General features: G+C 36.2%; 1 long non-coding RNA gene across 1 annotated transcript; it reads left to right on the forward strand.

Annotated features, from left to right (window-relative positions):
• Positions 1–1,877: 1,877 nt before the first annotated feature.
• LOC108982569 lies at positions 1,878–4,803 on the forward strand. The gene is made up of 6 exons (XR_004801516.1): positions 1,878–1,972; positions 2,078–2,267; positions 2,563–2,637; positions 3,141–3,295; positions 3,402–3,500; positions 3,576–4,803. It is a non-coding gene; the product is annotated as an uncharacterized LOC108982569 (long non-coding RNA).
• Positions 4,804–5,067: the final 264 nt, after the last annotated feature.

Genomic DNA, 5,067 nt, shown 5'->3' on the forward strand with positions numbered 1-5,067 from the left:
TTCCTCTCCCAGTTTTGGATTTTCCATTCTGAGTCTTTGATTATCAGACATGGGAAGTGGGTCTTATAATCTTCATTTATTATGATAGAATTGTTCGATAGATATTGTAGGATTTACTTCATGTCTCTATCACTTGAAACATTACAATTTGGTAATATATGAACTTGGGGCGGATTGAAATCACAATAATTGAATTTCTGAATCAAGAGGATTTTTGGAGGAAATCCAAACCCCCTAAAATTTATTTATATGCAGAATGCAATTCGACCAAGCAAACGACTTAAATCCAACAGATCATGACGTAGCCAAACGTCGTTGTATCCTGAAAGTAATCTAGCATTTCAGAACACTGCTTCACGGAATGTTTCAGTTCCATTTGTTATCTGCTAATATCTCAGCTTCTCATCTCACCTCTTCTCAGCTTCCAACTTGTTACAATTTCACAAGGCAAAAACTTCAGTGCAGATGAACAGCCATTTTTCCCACATTGATCATGTCACGTGTCAGCAACTTAACAAGTGAAAAACAGTGTCACGACCAACGACAATGAAAAACAAAAACAAAAACAAAGCAAGGTAGTCACTTGCTTTTACAATCATCCAAAATGTTTTTTCTATCCAAAATTAAATAAAAGATTTGATACTAGACTTCGGATCAACATAATGGTTTTGCCTCCGATCCCTAACATGCTAATATCTCTCTCTTTCTTCGTCTTTCTTGAATCTTTCTATCCTTTTTGACCAGATTTGTTTTAGGAATTTGATAATTGTTCATTCATCGCTTTGGTTTAACTGTTGTTTTGATCTTTTTGTTATCTTTTTACACTTTTGTGTTTCTTTTTGGGCTTTTAATTTCTCTATGATTCCCTTTTACTTTTATTGTATCGAAGTCCGTCTCTATTTGATTCCCGTAACAGTTTTGTCACTATTTCTTTGTAATAATTTTGTTGTTTATCGATCGAGTAACTCCACTCCTGTGACATTATATATTCTTTGCTTTCCCTCCCAATTTCACTTCAGTGGTGTTCTATTGTCACTTTCTCCTGTGTATTGAACTTTTGTCTTGGTTTCGTTGCGAATTTGTCATTTTTTGTTGTTTCGTTTTATTTTTTCTGCTGCTATTTCATTCAAAATTCTCTATCTATCTGGATTTTTTTTGTTTTTGTTTTCAAAGAAGTGCAGGTCTTCTTGCTATCCTTTTACTCTATTTCCGGTCTTCTTGATGTATTTGGTAGGCTCTTTTAGGAGATAGTACTTCTACATGGCTTTTAAGATTGGGATGTTTTGAAGTCATTAACCTTACCAATCTAGATATATTCTCAATATAGTTGTATATGTCGGTTTGACAATCCAAAATTGTGATTAATTCGTCCACTATATATGGGAATTGTTTTGTTTGGAAAATCTAAGAAAATGGTTTACAGAAAAATTTGAAAAAATACATGTGCGTAAATGCGAGAGAAGTTTCATAGGAATACTGCATTAGATTCCAATTGCCACTAACTGATCGTGCACTAGCCTTTCATTCGATCAAATTGCAATTTGGGGCTTTGTCTTGCCCTGAGTTCTCTGATGTTTATAGGTGCCATTTTGCTTCATCTAAGACATAATTTTGGTTCAGGATTCAGTTACAATAAAAAAACTTTGGTTCAGGATTCATATTTGAAGGAGTAATAAAACATGATTTTATTGCTTTAATGTCCGCATTGGTTTTATTTGTCATGATGCATGCAATGACCATATTGTTCCCATCGCTGTATGAGCGGGTGGTACTGTCAAGATCTTGCATTTAATGCCATGGTAAAATTGACATTACCTTTTTCATCCGGAGTGAGAAAGGAACTTATTATGCTAGATATTGGGGGTACTAATTTTAGTGTCATGCGGGTTCAGCTAGGAGGTCAAAGGTCCTCAATCCTGGAACCGCATGTGGAACAACAAGCCACCCACATCTGATGACCAGCACTAGTGAGGTCATTGACTTTGTAACTCAAATATTGTATCTATATTTAGAACTACTGTGAAATGTTATGATGTGTTGATGTTATGCTACTATCATGTGCTTTTATTTCCTGCAGAACCTCTTTGATTTAATTGCTTCAGCAATAAAGGAGTTTGTTGATAGAGGAGAAGATGGTTCCAAAACTCTAGTTAGCGCCTAGCGGAAGAGGGGAACTTGGATTTACATTCCCTTTTCCAGTGAAGCAAAGATCTGTTTCATCGGGCATTCTGATTAAATGGACAAAAGGGTTTCACATTGAAGACATGGTTAGTCAGGTTAATTTCATGTACTTTTCACAGTGATCCATAATCATGGGAAACTTTGTGAAAGTTGATTGCCTAGATGCTTTTGTTGATGCAAGAATTGGAATGGTAGTTTTTCAAGTCAAGCTAAATTTTGATTGAGAATATGCTAGGCTCTTCTTGCTAAATTAAGCTGTGGTCTTAACAGTTCTTTCAATATCAAATTTTAGCATAATCCTATATGAACATTATACTGCATTTCTCATAATTTGTTTTAGTGACATATTGAAATATGTATATTTTTTTATCTGGTTGTCAGGTTTGAAGGGAGGTGAAAGAATGCTTAGAACAAGCAATGAGCTGAAAAAGACTGAATATGCGGGTAGCAGTACTGGTGAGTACTCCCTGAGCATCCTTGACTAATTTATGTCGTATTGGTCTCTAACTGTGCATTGAGGATCAAATAGCGTGTAATTAATTGGTGGAATGATTGAAATTTTAAATTGTTGAATGTGATGACATGCCTGAGTAATAACTTGAATGAAAATGCGATAACATGTCTGTAATATTTTGCACAAAGGATATTGAGCATTAATGACCTCATTATGTTGCATTCTTTTTCTCCTTTTTAATAAGTTGTGCTCGTTATGATATAGTCAATAGTGACTATATCATAAAAAGGTTTGTAGCCAATCAATAGTAATAGCTAATTGTGGCTGTAGCTATGGTTGTTATGACACCCTAAATGGTGATGTACTGACTGTTTTCAACTTCTGGAGACATGCATAAGATTGACATGCGTGCAGCCAGACATGTGATTGGCTTGTTTTTATTGACTACCATGGTTGTGCGAGTGACTGGTTTTTTGAACATGATTTCATTCATCTTTCTAATTAGGTCAATGATACTGTGGGAACATTACACTTGGACATTATCACGATGACGACACTGGTGCTGCAGTGATATTTGGTACAGGTACAAATGCCTGCTACTGGGAGCGGACAGATGCTATCATCAAGTGTCAAGGGCTTCTCACAACTTCTGGAGGCATGGTATCCTTTCTTTTGTTTCTATGCAGACATCATCTGACTCTTCATCTGACAAGTTGATTTACTTTGTATATTCTTGTTCATGTTGAGTCATCTTTCTTCTGATCAGGTCATCAATATGGAATGGGGAAATTTCTGGTCATCTCCTTTGCCGAGAACTTCTTATGACACGGACTTAGATTCCCATAGATCTAGTCCAAATGACCAGGTAAGGTTCGATTGCTTACCCTTTTTGTTGCTTACTGTTTTGGGATTAACTCAAACCTAATCTTTTTGGATGCAGGGTTTTGAGAAAATGATATCAGGAATGTATCTTGGTGAGGTTGTGAGGAGAGTGCTTCTGAGAATGTCACAAGAGTGGGAAATATTTGGAACTGTTCCTTCCAGATTATCAGTGCCATTTATTTTTAGGTGCTCTTTCTCTCTCAAACCAACACCCCCCCCAAAAAAAACACATGCACAAACACGCTATGGTACGTGTTGTCATATAGATCCTTCTTATGTTTTTCTTTGTTTTTGTCATGTTACCAATTGACTTGTAATGCTATGTAAACATGCATATTCAGCTTCCTCAAATATACGAAAGGACTATTAAAAATTTTGGATGATAGGAAATAAAATGTTGACCTACCTGAGCTATACCATATGGGTATTGAGCTTAGACTGTGCTTCTTTTGTCTGTGCGTGTGAAAAATTTTATAGTTTGCTCAATGCTGTTCTGAATGGATTGATGTTATTAATCTCCATGATTGCTGATGCTTTGTTTCTTTGTCCGTTTCAAAAGGAATAACTAGTTTTTGAACCTTATGGTAATTACGTGTCTGGGCATTCTTGCACTTGTCAGGGTGCAGCCTAGTGGTCATAGGCAGGTTTGGGATGAGTTGTAGACTCAAAGATCCTGTGTTTGATTCCTCACTAGGAGTTTCCTTGGATTAGTTATTACATGATTCTTGCAGGTTTACTTCCTACGGGTAAGCCCAAAGGGCCCTACTTTGGTGAAGTTCCATAGTAAAAGGAAACTTGTCTGGGCTTTTTTTTTTTCTGTTGCCTTTATTCACAGATGGCAGTGATTTAATTGAATGCTGTAAAGCCTGTGAATTGGAACAAATCCTCAAATCCGAGGAGCTGAAGACAGATTTAGCGTGATGGAAACTGTTGCACAAGCATGCGAGACATACAATTATCTTGCATGAATATAGATGCCTTGATGCTTGACATATTTTAATTCTGCACATGATCTGCTACTCGTGTATGTGCTCACTCCTACCCCTTCTGAAAGCCTTCAATGAATAAAAGTTATATGAAAAAAAGAATGAAGCCAATGGTGATAACCTTTATCTTTCTGGGCTGTGACTCAAGTCATCTGTTGAAGAAAGAAATCACTGATTTGATAGAGATGCCTGGGTATTGGAAATATTTTTATTCTGGTCTTGTGTGTTTTCACCTCCCTCCATTTGAAAGCCTTCAATAAAAAAAAAAAGGTTAAAAAAAAGCGTAGCCAAGGGTGATGATAGAAACAACTTTCCTCTCCTTTGTCTTTCTCTTCTCTTATTTTCTCCAGATTATTTCAATGAATAAGAAAAAAGATGGGGAAAAAACAAAGCCATGGGTGATGATACATGATCTTTCTTGGGTTTGGCACACTTCATCACCAATATCCTTTTCCATTCCCTTGCGAATGACCAATTGTTCCTAAAGTTTCCATTCCAAAATATCAATCATCCTCTTGTCACTTGCATTTCGTTGTAGTCGATGGCAGTTTTAGTTTATAATGA

The sequence above is a fragment of the Juglans regia genome, chromosome 5 (genome assembly GCF_001411555.2).
Source record: "Juglans regia cultivar Chandler chromosome 5, Walnut 2.0, whole genome shotgun sequence".
In the NCBI taxonomy this organism is placed as follows: Eukaryota; Viridiplantae; Streptophyta; class Magnoliopsida; order Fagales; family Juglandaceae; genus Juglans; species Juglans regia.